Raw genomic sequence first — 16,537 nt, 5'->3', positions numbered from 1 at the left:
CATGTTCGCTGCACATCAATAAATGCCGACAGCATACGCTTTCGGCAATTATCATTGCACAAGCAGTTCACCAGAACTGCTTGTGCCATACCGCCCTCTGCAGATTTGCGGCCAATCGGCCACTAGCAGGGGGTGTTAGTCAACCCAATCGTATTCGATCAGGTTGATTTCTGTCTGCCGCCTCTGAGCAGACGGACAAGTTATGGAGCAGCGGACTTTAGACAAGGGGCATCAAGCTCCATTCAGAGCTTGATAATTCGGCCCCCAAGTGTATATCAGTTCTGATGTGTTATTTTATATAAAGATAAACAGAAGAATTTATAAAATCATACACTTTTTGAGGATATATATATATATATATATATATATATATTGGATACAAAAGATTCAATAACTTTTTTGGTTGGAATTATACAGTTTTGAGGGTTGTATTGCTATTACTTGCCAAGGAATACACCATCAGTATTAGCAGTTTCAGTCATTTCTGAGATACTAGTACCGGTAATTCAGGAACATCTGTTTTTTTTACACTCAGGTTAAGAAAACAAGCAAACCCCTAATATAAACACTTTTAATATAAACAAACTTTTCTCAGGCTTTTCTAGGGAGGTTTCATAGGGCTTGGTGCTTTCTTCACAATTAAGAAGATTATATGCAGTCAATGCAGAAATAAAGCATGGTAAAAAAATTCTGATTTACTGTAAACCCACAATCAATCATACTAACGTATTGATGAAGATTATGCAGTGCGAAGCCAATGAAAAGCCACATGGTACCAGGTTTTCTACTGGATTTATAAGGTATCACAATAGCCTTGATTTCGAAAATACTATGGACATAACCAGAACATATTACAATATCCTACATTTATTTTAACCAGGGCATATTACAATATCCTACATTTATTTTAACCAGGGCATATTACAATATCCTACATTTATTTTAACCAGGGCATATTCTTTTAAGCCTCAAAGAGATAGATTATTTTTTTTCATTATTTAAATAGAGCATACAATTTTAAACAACTTTCCAATTTTCTTCTATTATCAGGTTTGATTTATTCTCTTGGTATCCTGTTTTTAAAGGAGAAGAAATGCAGTACTGGGAGCTAGCTGAACACATCAATTAAACTAATGACAAGAGGTATGTATGTGCAGCCACCAATCAGCAGCTAACCCCTACTAGTGTACTCCTGCTCCTGAGCCTACTTAGATTTGCTCTGTTTGAATCATGAAAGTTTAATGTTGTCCCTTAAAGAGAAATGAACCAAGAACAGAACCCTGAGGCACGTACCAATTTTGCCCAGTTTGAGGATTTCCCATGTACAGCAACTCTCTGCACTCTAGTTTTCAGTCTAAGTGCAAATATTTCCCTGCAAACCAATCTCTCTCAATTTGTGCAATCATGATAAGCATTTAGTATTGTGTTCTCAATAAAGCTCATTATACCTTGTCTTACTCATAACATTTAGCAGCTGACTTTAGGAGCAGGCACAGTCGTATAATGTAAGTGCACAGGGGATAAAGACTAATGCTCCATCTGCCTCGTGCACAATAATAGCTATAACTGAAACAGTGATATTTATTATTAATTCTGAGAACTGCTATTAAAAAAATAATACAAGTTTTTAAATTGTATGTCCCATTTGTGTAATACTATACTGGGTTTCTTTCTTTCATTGCTTTGCTTGTTACTCATGACTCATTCAAAGAAATTGCTATTGCTTTACTAAATGTCAATCCACTTATGCCTAATGATGTTTCTACTAATATTACTAACCAACAAACATACATCAGCAGCTATTCTCTAATTTAGTTCCTGATTGGCTGTAAAGCACAGTCCATTGTAAACAGCACAAAATGGAAGATGATTTTATGGGTATTAAGATGTTTTATTACATAATCATGAGACATCCCTCTGATAAAATATGCTTCTAAGCAGCTGCCTGTTTTGTCCAATGAGTAATAGAACACTGGACTTTCCTAATATTAAGATCAAATACTTTATTAATAAATATAACTTTAACTTCATGCTATTGAATTTTGACAGAGCTCCATATAAGCTAAAATATGATATATAAAGGTACCAGTTTATCTTTGCCTGGGGATCTAATCACCATTATTTAAATCAATGGTAAATCAATGACCAGAGATAAGCAGAATATGATATTCATGATCTAGCTTGTTTGAGTATTTTCGAACAGAGCAATTAAATACAGAAATCTGTGAAGCTTACCAACCCATTAATGCCTTTAAATCTATTACTAGATATAGGAAGACTGAGGAGATGGTTAGCTTGAAAACCTATATTGTGTGTTTTTGAAGCTTTTCAGAAGGTTTTCTCAGTTGTGTTCGCTATTAACAGCTTCCTATGTTTATTTTTTTAAGATATCAGTCAATTAGAGCAGGGAGGCAAAATATGCAACTAAGATTACCAGCATATTGTGCTACTGACTGAATGAAATGTAATTTGTCTGCAAAATTGTACAACAAAGCAGGTACCTTTCCTCACATCAAAACTACAGATCTGAAGGGAGTTTAGTAGATACATTTGAGGAACCCCTCTGAAGAAAAGTAAGATAAAGTTACAATTCAAACGGCTAGATTTAGAGTTGGGCGGTAGCCGTCAAAACCAGCGTTAGAGGCTCCTAACGCTGGTTTTTACCGCCCTCTGGTATTTGGAGTCAGTCAGGAAAGGGTCTAACGCTCACTTTGCAGCCGCGACTTTTCCATACCGCAGATCCCCTTACGTCAATTGCGTATCCTATCTTTTCAATGGGATCTTTCTAACGCCGGTATTTAGAGTCATGGCTGAAGTGAGCGTTAGAAATCTAACAACAAAACTCCAGCCGCAAAAAAAAGTCAGTAGTTAAGAGCTTTCTGGGCTAACGCCGGTTTATAAAGCGCTTAACTACTGTGCTCTAAAGTACACTAACACCCATAAACTACCTATGTACCCCTAAACCGAGGTCCCCCCACATCGCCGCCACTCTAATTAATTTTTTTAACCCCTAATCTGCCGTCCACACGCCGCCACAAGCTACGTTATACTTATGTACCCCTAATCTGCTGCCCCTAACACCGCCGACCCCTATATTATATTTATTAACCCCTAATCTGCCCCCCTCAACGTCGCCTCCACCTGCCTACACTTATTAACCCCTAATCTGCCGACCGGACCGCGCCGCTATTATAATAAAGTTATTAACCCCTAATCCGCCTCACTCCTGCCTCAATAACCCTATAATAAATAGTATTAACCCCTAATCTGCCCTCCCTAACATCGCCGACACCTAACTTCAAGCATTAACCCCTAATCTGCCGACCGGAGCTCACCGCTACTATAATAAATTTTTTAACCCCTAAAGCTAAGTCTAACCCTAACACTAACACCCCCCTAAGTTAAATATAATTTAAATCTAATGAAATAAATTAACTCTTATTAAATAAATTATTCCTATTTAAAGCTAAATACTTACCTGTAAAATAAACCCTAATATAGCTACAATATAAATTATAATTATATTGTAGCTATTTTAGGATTAATATTTATTTTACAGGCAACTTTGTAATGATTTTAACCAGGTGCAATAGCTATTAAATAGTTAATAACTATTTAAAAGTTAATAACTATTTAATAGTTTTCCTACCTTAATTCCGATTGGCTGATAGAATCCTATCAGTCAAACGGAATTTGAGGGACGCCATCTTGGATGACGTCCCCTAAAGGAACCGTCATTCGTCGGGAAGTCATCGGTGAAGATGGATGGATCCGAGCTGGAGGTCTTGAAGATCAGCCGGTCCTCATCGGATTGAAGAACATAGAAGATGCGGCTTGGAAGAAGATGTTTGCCGGTCCGGATGTCCTCTTCTGCCCGCTTGGATCAAGACTTCAGCTGGAGGATGGACGTCACTCTTCAGCCCCCGCTTGGGCTTGGATCAACACTTCGGAGGCTTGGATCAAGACTTCCGAGGACGGATCGGTGAACCTGGCATGGTGAAGATAAGGTAGGAAGATCTTCAGGGGCTTAGTGTTAGGTTTATTTAAGGGGGGTTTGGGTTAGATTAGGGGTATGTGGGTGGTGGGTTGTAATGTTGGGGGGGTATTGTATGATTTTTTTACAGGCAAAAGAGCTGAATTATTTGGGGCATGCCCAGCAAATGGCCCTTTTCAGGGCTGGTAAGGTAAAAGAGCTTTGAACTTTTTTAATTTAGAATAGGGTAGGGCATTTTTTATTTTGGGGGGCTTTGTTATTTTATTAGGGGGCGTAGAGTAGGTGTAATTAGTTTAAAATTGTTGTAATATTTTTCTAATGTTTGTAAATATTTTTTTATTTTTTGTAACTTAGTTCTTTTTTAATTTTTGTACTTTAGTTAGTTTATTTAATTGTAGTTATTTGTATGTATTTTAATAAATTAATTTATTGATAGTGTAGTGTTAGGTTTAATTGTAGGTAATTGTAGGTATTTTATTTAATTAATTTATTGATAGTGTAGTGTTAGGTTTAATTGTAACTTAGGTTAGGATTTATTTTACAGGTAATTTTGTAATTATTTTAACTATTTTAGCTATTAAATAGTTATTAACTATTTAAAAGCTATTGTACCTGATTAAAATAAATACAAAGTTGCCTGTAAAATAAATATTAATCCTAAAATAGCTACAATGTAATTATTATTTATATTGTAGCTATATTAGGGTTTATTTTACAGGTAAGTATTTAGCTTTAAATAGAAATAATTTATATAATAAGAGTTAATTTATTTAGTTAGATTTAAATTATATTTAACTTAGGGGGGTGTTAGTGTTAGGGTTAGACTTAGCTTTAGGGGTTAAAAAATGTATTAGAATAGCGGTGAGCTCCGGTTGGCAGATTAGGGGTTAATTATTGTAGGTAGCTGGTGGCGACGTTGTGGGGGGCAGATTAGGGGTTAATAAATATAATATAGGGGTCGGCAGTGTTAGGGCAGCAAATTAGGGGTACATAGGTATAATGTAGGTTACGACGGTATACGGAGCGGCAGATTAGGGGTTAAAAAAAATATGCAGGTGTCAACGATAGCGGGGGCGGCAGATTAGGGGTTAATAAGTGTAAGGTTAGGGGTGTTTAGACTCGGGGTACATGTTAGAGTGTTAGGTGCAGACGTAGGAAGTGTTTCCCCATAGTAAACAATGGGGCTGCGTTAGGAGCTGAACGCTGCTTTTTTGCAGGTGTTAGGTTTTTTTTCAACTCAAATGGCCCCATTGTTTTCTATTTTTTTCCATTTTTGAAGCTGGCCGTCCGTAAGCAACGCTGGTATTTAGAGTTGCAGTGGCGATAAATATGCTCTACGCTCCCTTTTTTGTAGCCTAACGCAGCCCTTCTGTGAACTCTAAATACCAGCGGTATTTAAAAGGTGCGGGGGAAAAAAAGCACGCGTAGCTAACGCACCCCTTTGGCCGCAGAACTCTAAATCTAGCCGTAAGTATGATAGAGAATAATTGTGCAAGACAAAAATGTGATAACTGGGATGTATAACAATGCTGAACTAGTCCTTACTATATACCATAAACCTTTTAACCCTTATAAACATTTTTATTAATATTTATATGAATACGTTTTTATCAAATAATGTATATATCAGTGTAACACTTTATTTTAATGTATTTAACTTGGGATTGGTGCACTTTTTTTTTTAAACTCTTACAGTGGGTATTGAAAATAATCTCCCCCCTTGAAAATAATCACATTTTGTTGCTTTGCAGCCTGAAATAAAGACAGGCACAGTTTTTGTTCATTCAGTTGTAATTACTCAGTGCAACTTATAACATCCAAGTGAAAGATATAACACAAACATACCAGGCAAATATAAAGAAAATTTAAAGCAGGATATTTATCAAAGCCTCAACTATGCTGCATTCACCGGCATCAATACGCTTGCCTAACATTGCGGCCGCGGACTTGAATACGATCTCCATATTTATAAAAAAAGCCGACAAAAAGCCGCGCACCAAGTATGGGGCGATGAGCATCAGACTATTTTTAACTAGCAGTCATTGATCTCGCTGCTATTCGGCTTTTTACCAACTTTATTTATACCCTGTCACTAAACGCCACCACTATACTAAAATGTTTAACCCCTATCCCGCCGCTCCCGGACCCCGCCGCCACTAAATAAAGTTATTAACCCCTATTCTGCCACTCCCTGACCCCGACACCACTAAAGTTATTAACCCCTAAAACTCTGGCCTACCACATCACTACCATTAACTAAACCTTTTAACCTCTAAACCGCCAGCCCCCCACATCGCCATAAACTAAATTAAGCTATTAACGCCTAAACCTAGCAATCCGCTAACTTTACATTAAAATTGCAACATCCCTATCTTATAATAAATTAAAACTTACCTGTAGAATTAAAACTCATCAGGGTTATGGAGCAGCGGTCTTTGTGATCACTGCTTCATAACTGCTGTTTCTGGCGAGCCTGCAGGCTCGCCAGAAACACGGGGCATCAAGCTCCTTTCGGAGCTTGATAGATAGGCCCCTAGGAATTTTGCAGATTTTTCCTTATTGGCCACCTAATAGGATTTTTTGTTTTTGTTCTTCAATCACTGTTTTTTTTTTACTAAAAAATATGTCTCTTGCTAATCCAGCATCAGTGTATTTCTTCCACTTTACTGGGGTTGAATTATTAATATAACTCCTATAACTATTCCTTACCTGATTAGATAGCTGTTTATCTTTAAGTTTACTCTTTTTCTTCCATCTACAAAGGAAGGCTTTTATTTCCCCTCTGAGAACAAACTTTGCAGTTTCCTACAATATTTCAGATTTATTTACATATGAGGCATTAAAGCCATAGAACTCTTGCCATTTTAATTGTAACAAATTCTTAAATTTAATGTTGGAGAACAAATATTGTGGGAAAAAGAAACGTGTCCCCTGCTTAAACTTATCAATGTTTACCTCTAAAGAAATGATAGCGTGGTCCGAAATTGCTATTTCCCCTATAGTTGCTCTCGTTTCCAGTCCTAGCATATTGTTTGAGACTAAAATTAGATCCATCCTGGAAAATTATTTAAACATCTTGGATTCAAAGATAAATTCCTGGCTATCTGGATATTGAAATCTCCATATATCTTTTAGTGACAAATTATGGCAGATGTTATATATTATCTTGGATTCAGTACTCCTCTTATATAATTGATAGGACTAAATTCTGGGGAGAATACAATGTTGAAATTGCCTGCCATTATCACATTTTCCCAACATGTGGGAATAATTTTAGACTTAACTTGTCCCAAAAACCCTTGTCTATACTATGTGGTCCATACACGTTGCAAATTACAAAATGGCTATTCTGTGTTACTAGCTCTACTATCTGAAATCTTCCATGCGGATCATTTTTGTGTGTTAAAATCTGATAGGAGAGTTGTTTATTAAATAAAATAGCAACTCCATGTTTCCTTCTATCATATGTTGTGGCTAAAATTTTGCCTAAGAATAAAGAAAGATATAAGTGCGCAAAATTAATGCTGAAGTAAACAGGGAAAAAGGGGGGATATCAGTTATTTGATTGTTAAAAAAACCAGGCTCGAAAAAAATATATCCAAAAAATAGAGCTAAAATAGCTCTAATTTCACTTCAAAGGCTAGTTATGTTTTCACACTTTTGGGGTGATGTTTTCTCTTTAAAAAAATTATATGAAATATGTGATTATAACCATGAAATAAAACACATGTGAGTGAAAGTTTTAAAATCACAATTTATAATTCTCAAAAAACACAGATTAAAAAAACAGATATTCCTCAATGTCGGCTCCTTGGCTTGGATAAGCACAGGAAACCGTCCTAAATGCATCTCACTGTATCCGCTCATTGATGATGTGTTCCGCGAATGGGATAAACTAATTAAAACCAGGGGTTATATCTCCTCACCCACTGCACCGGTTATTCCGGTATGCGAAAATCCCGACACTGGCATGGCAGATAGGAAACACGCCCCGGGGCCAGCTTATGCACTTTCTGCAGTGGCCATATCTAATGTCCTTAATCAAGACCGTCTCAAGCCACAAGCTGAATTGGCGGAATGGAATCCTCGGATGTTTTCCTCATGGTTTCGGGTTGCGCAGTTGACACATTTTGTCAACAAAGCACGGAACAGAGAACTTCTGTACAGACAGAAAACTCCTTTTGAGGGACTGTGTACCTCACTAACCTTTCCGCGCCACTTAATCTCTATACTATATAAAATACTAATTGAGGGGGATGGAGAAACTAGGCCCACATACGTAGCGGCATGGCACAGAGAATTGGGTGTTGAGTTTGACTCTTTGGCTTGGAAAGCAATTTTTAGTAAAGCGAAAAAAGCCTCGGTATCGATGCGTTTACAAGAAATGCATTTCAAATTCCTAAGTAGGTGGTACATGACTCCGCAGAGGCTGAGAAAGATATACCATCACCTGGACGGGGAGTGTTGGAGGGGCTGTGGAGAGGAGGGTTCGCTGTTACACTTATGGTGGCGGTGCCCCCTTGTGCAGCCCTTTTGGGAGGGAGTATTTGGGGAAGCCAGCAGGCTTCTGAAAATGATTTTGCTTCCCAATCCTAAGTACCTCATTTATCACGAAATTCCGAAGCTTGTTGAAGAAGCGAAACGGCACTTGTTCCTCTTGTTTTTGAATTGTGCAAAGGGACTTATCCCGAAACACTGGAAGTCCCTGCAGGCCCCGACTCTGGGGGAGTGGAAGACTGGGGTCAGGGACCTATTAAGCTTAGAACGGTTCCATTATATGAAATCTGGCAAAATGGAAACATATGAGTATATGATGTTGATCTGGGAAGGCAGAGGCGTATAAGATACAGACAATAATGGAAGAGCATATTGGATCTTGTGACAGCCTAGGAAAGGTGTCAAATATGCCGCCTTCCCTCTCCCTTCCTGTAATGGGGGTCTTCTCCCCCTCCTCCGTACACATTCCCCCCCTTTTTTTTTTTTTTTTTTTTTTCCCCCTTCTACCTCCCTCTATTACAGTCTATGGTCACTTTTCCCTCTCTTTCTCTTCTCTTTCTTCTCTTCCTTCTTTATTACCTGTAATGCTCTTGTCAGAATAACATGTGAACACTCGGACATGTTGCAAATGTTACACAGTACATGGATGCTTAGTATAAAGTATAATGGGCTATTATCTCAAATACCTAATTACCATTTGAAACGTTATTATAATAAATAATACATATAAAGCAATGTAAGATGTAACCATATTATGTCAATGTACTGTACTCACGTTGTAAAGTTATAACTGTTCATGCAATAAAGCTTTTAAAAAAAAAAACAGATATTCCTAACAAATAATTCAATATATATCTCTAATATTTATTATTTAAAATCAGATCTACTATGGACCGGTCCTCATTACTAAACCTATTACACAAAAAAATAATAAAGGCAATTAAAAAGTAGTAATTTGATACAAATGATCAGACAAATATACTAAAATAAAAAGTTGCTATTTGATATAGATGGAAACTCTGTAGACAGGCTCCCGAAATTGTATCCAAAATTGAAAATCCTTCACAGGCTTTCCATGAAACAGAGTATGCAATGGCGGTCTTCTGATTTCTCCCAATTTGTTTGGAATGGCGTCTAAGTGGAAGACAGAAATATCCGCTTGAGATAGATGTTTAGAATAATTCAAACAAACAAATATCGGTACTTACACATTAGTACCGAAAAATCAGCGCCGCGTCCGACTCTCCTCAGCAAAGGGATCCCGTTGTGTGCTGATTCTTACACAGTCTCCTCTCACAGCCTCGGTCGACAGACGACTAAACGGAATAACCCAGGGAGATGGTCAGAAAGGCGCCAAAGGAAACACCTGTAGAGGTGAACAGAAACCTGCAAAATAATTCTTTAAGTCCCAAATTCAACTGGTGACCAGTAAGTCCTGAAAGGTACAAAACAACATGAGCAACTGAGCAACGCGTTTCAAATCTTTTTCAAGCTCAGTTTGTGAGTCCCAAATGCCGGCTTTTTATACCCTCAAGCGCTTCTTAAATTCTTAAAGAGATAGCCGCTCCATTAGATTGTTCCATCTTAAAAGGTATACAAATTGTTCTTACATAAATGATACTGTTTTGATAGCTCTCTGTATTTATGGGTAATATCAATATTAAAAATGTTAAAAAAGGAGCACATTACAAGAAACCTTATTTAAGTTTAAATGATCCTAAATATATAACTAAAAATCAAAATACATGATACAAAAGACAGTATCTAACCTAATAAATACATACTACTATTCAAAAAATGTTTTTATATAAGTTTAAAAAATTATTATTTACATGTTCATAATCATATTTCATATTCTTGAAAACATGGCAGCCTCTTTCCCCAAAGCATGAAATCATAAAATACTACTTTCTACATTAAAAATACCTAATTAATACTTAAAAATATATTAAAAAAAAAAAATATATATATATATATATATATATATAAAACATATATATATATAATATATATAAAAAAACCTTCATAGCTAATTTACCATATAAAATGCACATAAATTATCCAAAAAATCAAGTTTCTATGAAAACTATAAAAGCACTATAAAAGATCTCCAATTCAGCTTATGTATTTAAAAATTATTACAAAAATTATTTCATAAGACTATTTCATAAAAACACCCAGATCAAAATCTAAATTTAAACCATCTGGGTGTAAAGTCTTTAAATCAAAAATCCATTTGGCCTCCAATCTTAAAAGCTCACCCCTTACATTGCCCCCTCTCCAGTTTGGCCTCACTTTGTCTATAATAGTATATTTAAAGTGGCTTAGATTTCCTCCTTTGCAAAACTTAAAATGTTTGGGGACTGGTAGATCTTGATTCCTAATATTGTTCATATTTTCAACTGCATTTAAATGCTCTCTAATTCTATCTTTTGCAGTCCTTTCGGACTCACCAATATATTGGGCCCCACATGAGCATTCTATCAGATAAATAATATTGGTATCTGTACACCTAAAACCCCCATTAATTTTATATTCTTTTTTAGTTCTTGTAGAAGTAAAACTTTTTCTTTTATTAGCATGTTGACAAGATTTGCATTTTAAACATGGGTAAAATCCATTAAGGCTATTCCCTCTTAAATCTAAATCCATATTATTATTAGTGGTTTTCTTCCTCCTCATATCTGTGGGGGCTAAAATATTCCTCAAATTCTTATTCTTTTTATATACAAATTGAGGTCTCTTTGATAAAACAGGACCTAGAACTTCATCCTCTAATAAAATGGGCCAATGTTTGTATAGGATTTTCTCAATGTTATGAACTTCGCTATTATATTTAGTAATAAAAGGAATAAAAACACCCTTATTTTCTAAAATTTTATCTTTCTTTTTAGGTTTTACAATTAATAAATTATCTCTACTTGTTTCTAGGGCCTCTTTCTTGGATTGGTTAATAAGATCGGTACTATATCCTCTTTCCAAAAATTTATTTTCCAAAATTTCTGACTGACACAAAAAATCTTCCTCTTCTTGGCAGTTTTTCCTTATTCTTTTAAATTGATTCATTGGGATATTTGTTTTCCATGTATTGTGATGACAACTAGTAGCATGGATATAGCTATTAGCATCCACGTCTTTAAAATTAGTTTTACTAATAAAATTACCCTCTTTTACTCTAATTTCCAAGTCTAAAAATATATTTTTTTCTCTACTTATTTCATAAGTGAACTTTAAGTTTTTCTCATTACTGTTCATCCTTGAGAAGAACCATTCCAAATCCTCTACTGACCCTCGCCAAATAATTATAATATCATCTATGTAACGTTTAAAAAGGACCAGATTTGCCCCCAGATCTGTAGAGTCTAAAAAGATCCGCTCCCATAAACCCATGAATAGGTTTGCATAACTGGGGGCAAATCTGGTCCCCATGGCTGTTCCACATCGTTGTAAATAAAATTTTCCTTCATAGTAAAAATAATTATGATTAAGAATAAAATTTATTCCATCCAAAATAAACTGTTCAAGGTTAGAATCTAAATCTAAATAAAACTTTACTGCCTCTAGACCTTCATCATGCCTAATGCTAGTATATAAGGCAGAGACGTCACAAGTGGCCATAAGCATATCATCCTCCCAAGATAGATTTTTAAAAATCCTAAGAACATCTGTAGAATCTTTAAGAAAACTAGTTAGATTCCTTACATAACTCTGTAAATAATAATCTATATATTGGGACAAATTGGAAGTGATTGAATCAATACCTAAAATAATAGGCCTACCTGGTGGATCTAATACTGACTTATTTGCCTACCCACTTAATTTTTAATTTAAGGGTTTCCTGAAATTTAATATGGGTCTCCTGGATGAGGGCAATATCTGGTCTCTGTTTCCCAAGTTGTTTCACTATTAGCTTCCTCTTAATTGGAGATGTGATACCCCCCACATTCCAGGATGGATATATACCTTCATTGTTTCACCTAATTGATCCACTAAACCTAAAAGTTATAAAAATAAAATCAAGGTATTTGCATTTTGCCACAGTTTTTTTGCATTTTTATTAAAATTAAAAGCCACTCTTCCTTTTTGTACATGGTATGGCAATACCCTCCCAAACCCAATTAGTTTGAATTTTACAAATTTCTAGCACTTTAAGATAAGTTTCCTTAAAAAAAACAAAAGTCTCATAAACCTCTTCCAAAATCCATCCATTATACAGAAAGCTATTTTTATCCAAGATACAAAAAAAAAAAAAGAGACAGGATAAAACTTATAGGGCTCGATTTCTAAAGCCCTTCACCTTGCTACAACTGCAGGTTCTCACAAGAGAACTTGCAGTCAGTATTTATCAAGCAGCAGCATTTATCCTAGCCTCTTCTCCTCCTCTTTCAATCTCCCTGGTCTCGTCCGCGTGTGATTGTGCGCGGGCATGGGGCGGTGTTGCACACAAGCGCAAAATAGTGCTCGAGTTGAATACTGAATACTGTTGAATGAAGATAGTAGTTAACCCAGCGCTTGGTTTATCACTACCTAAAAGTTCCTAAAAAGGGGTACCTAGCAACCCCAGAAGAAGTAATTCAAATAGAGTGTGGTTAGGAGCACCCAAAAGAAGGCTGCGGTAGATAGGGTATATATAGAATGTTTTTAGTCATATCAGAGAACGTTACAAGGAAAAAATGTGTACTTGAAAAATCAAAAAAACGTAAAAAAAAAGGGATAAAATGTGTCAAAATGTGACAAAAGGAAAAAGGGGAATTGGTATCCAAAATCTGCGTAAAAATTAATGTGTAAAAAATTTGTGTCAAAATTAAAATTCCAGTAGAAAAAAATGAATAAATAATACAAATAAAAGTTCCAGTGGACAAGTAAGTTAATCCTATTTGGGAAAAACCTGATTATTTCGAAGGAGATCCTCCTATGTGCAGTGTTCTAAAAATCTGAAAGCAATGAAAAGTACAATAGTGCAATAACACTGAGGATTATTTGCATATAAAAGAAATAGGCCTACCATATACTGTCAACACGTTTTGGCCTTATCATAGGCCTTTATCAAGACTAAAGGCCTATGATAAGGCTAAATAAGTGAAATTTAGTAAAATAGTGATTTAAATACAACTACATGTATATATTATTGGGTTTTTTATTTATTTATTTTATTATAAGAAAAGTGTAGTGTATACTAGCCATTTTGTATCATAATGTTTATAATACCAGAAGTATTACAACTACTTTATATGGAACCTGCAATACTTTACAACCTCTACTGTAACAGAGGCAATATAACTTTCTTTACAATATATTAATCACACATTCCTAACATATCCATCAGGTAAGAAACTAAAAGATCCACCTAGTCACTTCTAAGAACTTATAGAACAATTAAGACAGATTTTCCTGAGATCTATTGCATCTTTTAACCGTCCTGCATTTAGCTTCTATTCTGCAACATACCTTCTAATTGATAGCATTTAACTGTTAAGGTTTTTTCCCTGTTGTGTTTGCCATGTGCTGCTGGCAGTCATTTTACTCACCTCTCTTCCTGACTATGGTGCATTGTGGGGGATGCTGCTCATTTCCTGCACTTCTTTTTATGGCCAGACTGATGTGCATCATCCATGTGAGACAGGATGCAGTTTAAGAATTGTGATGTCATCACTTATTATTTAAAGGGCCTCAGTTTAGTATGCTTTGCCTTTGCGTTGTCTCAGACCTGTTTGTGAGAGTTCCTGTGTATTATCTGGCTGCCTGACGTACTTCCTGGTTCCTGATCCCTGGCTTGTTCCTGACTCTGCTGTTTTCCTTGTTCCTAATTCCGGCTCGTCTGACTATTCGCTTTGGCTCCTGACTCGGCTCGTCTGACTACCAGCTCTGGTTTTGACTCCTGGCTTGTTATTTGACTTGTGGACTTTTTATTATTTTTTGCTATTAATAAACCTGTGATTTCAAATTACCCTGAATTTGTGGCCTCCTTTCGAAGGGTATTTGATGTTCCGGCTCGCTCCTCCTCTGCTGCTAAATGACTCATGTCCATTCAGCAAGGTACAAGATCTGTTGCTCAGTATGCTATTGAGTTCCGTAAGCTTGCCGCAGAGGTAGGTTGGAACAATGAAGCCCTTGTTGCCGCCTTCTTTCATGGGCTCTCTGATGCGAATAAAGACGAAGTTGCTGCCAGAGATTTACCAGAGGATCTTGAAGCATTGGTGTCTTTTTTGATCCTAATTGACATCGGACTCAGAGAGAGGCCCTCTTTCAAGGAGCGCTTGCGGAAGCCTCCTGTTCCGTTATCTCCTACGTGTTCATTCAAACCCATGCCTCCCTCTCCTCCCATGCCTCCTGGTCCCGAGTCACCAGGTACTGCTGAGCCGATGCAGCTGGGATTCATGCATCTCTCGGCAGCAGAGAGGGCCTTTAGGAGGAGGGAGGGGCTCTGCCCCTATTGTGGGTTACAGGGCAACCTTTTGAAGTATTGTCCTACACGGCCGGGAAACAATCACACTTAAGGTTCTGTCGGGGGCAGACCTTGGGTGGTTTATCCTCATCCCCGGAACTGCTTAAGGAGAAATCTTTGGTCATGGTTGTCCATTCCTGGGTGGACTCCTCCATAGTCACTCAGGCTCTTGTTGACTCCGGTGCTGTGGGCTATTTCATTGACAGTGCTTTTGTATCAAAGCACTCCATTACTGTTTTGCCTTGGTCCGTTCCGCTTGCTATTGAGGCCATTGATGGCAGGCCCCTTCAGCCCGCTCTTGTTACTCACCAAACTGCTCCATTGTCCATGGCTATTGGGGCTCTCCATTTTGAAACCCTCCAGTTCCAGGTGATAAACTCTCTGCATTTTGTGGTTGTTCTGGGTTATCCCTGGCTCCAAAAGCACAATCCCAGTCTCGACTGGCGCAGGTCCGAAATTTTGTCGTGGTCCCCGCAATCTATTTCCACTAGTCTTCGGAAACCAGTTAAAGTCTTGTGCACTTCTTTGGTATCTCAATTGCCAGAGGAGTACTGAGAGTTCCTAGACGTGTTTGACAAGGTGCGTGCCGGTACATTGCCTCCTCACCAGTCTTACGATTGTGCCTTAGACCTGCAACCCAGAGCCATTCCTCCTCGGGGCCGGGTGTACCCTCTGTCTGTTGCAGAGAATTGGGCTATGGGGGAGTATGTTGCCGATGCTCTAATGCAGGGGCTGGCTTCTTCTTTGTGAAGAAAAAGGGTGGCGAGTTAAGACCATGTATTGATTATAGGGGTCTTAATCATCTTACCATTAAGAATGCTTACCCTATTCCGCTTATTACGGAACTCTTTGATGGCCTCAAGAGAGCTATGGTCTTTACTAAACTTGATTTGAAGGGAGCGTACAATCTCATTAGGATTAAGGAGGGCCACGAATGGAAAACAACATTTAACAGCAGGAGCGGGCATTATGAGTATCTTGTAATGCCCTTTGGCATATGTAATGCTCCTGCTGTTTTTCAGGAATTTATTAATGATGTCCTACAAGATATGTTGCAACAGTGTGATGTGGTGTACTTAGACGACATCCTCATACACTCACCCACACTTGAGGCTCATCGTTCTGATGTTACACAGGTTCTTTAGAGACTACGTGAGAACGGACTGTTTTGTAAACTCGAGAAATGTGAGTTCCATCAGACTCAAGTAACTTTCCTAGGTTATGTTATTTCCGTTGAAGGGTTCTTCATAGATCTTGACAAGTTATCTACAGTTCTGCAGTGGCCTCGCCCAGTTGGTCTTCGATCTATTCAAAGTTTTTTGGGGTTCGCCAATTACTATAGAAAGTTTATTAAAAACTTTTCTTCCTTGGTCAAACCTATCACTGACATGACTCGTAAAGAGAATGATCCACTCCATTGGTCACCTACTGCCATTAAGGCCTTTAATAGTCTTAAGACTGCCTTTGCTGCCGCTCCAGTTCTGGCTCATCCTAACCCTGTCCTGCCTTTCGTTCTTGAGGTCGATGCATCTGAGACTGGAGTAGGTGCCCTCTTGTCTTAACATCCTACGCCTGACGGTTCCTTGCATCCGTGTGGTTTC

General features: G+C 37.3%; 1 protein-coding gene across 1 annotated transcript in view; it reads left to right on the top strand.

Moving 5' to 3' along the window:
* Positions 1-1,065: 1,065 nt before the first annotated feature.
* IGSF10 (immunoglobulin superfamily member 10) overlaps positions 1,066-16,537 on the top strand; it is a 252,301-nt gene continuing 236,829 nt past the window's right edge. The window contains exon 1 of the mRNA XM_053710042.1: positions 1,066-1,143. The gene's annotated coding sequence lies outside the window, so the exon portion shown is untranslated. The remainder of the gene's footprint in view (positions 1,144-16,537) is intronic.

This window comes from Bombina bombina, chromosome 4 (genome assembly GCF_027579735.1).
Source record: "Bombina bombina isolate aBomBom1 chromosome 4, aBomBom1.pri, whole genome shotgun sequence".
Lineage (NCBI taxonomy): Eukaryota > Metazoa > Chordata > Amphibia > Anura > Bombinatoridae > Bombina > Bombina bombina.
Note: the sequence above shows the minus strand (reverse complement) of the source record. Positions and strands in the feature narration are given on the sequence as shown.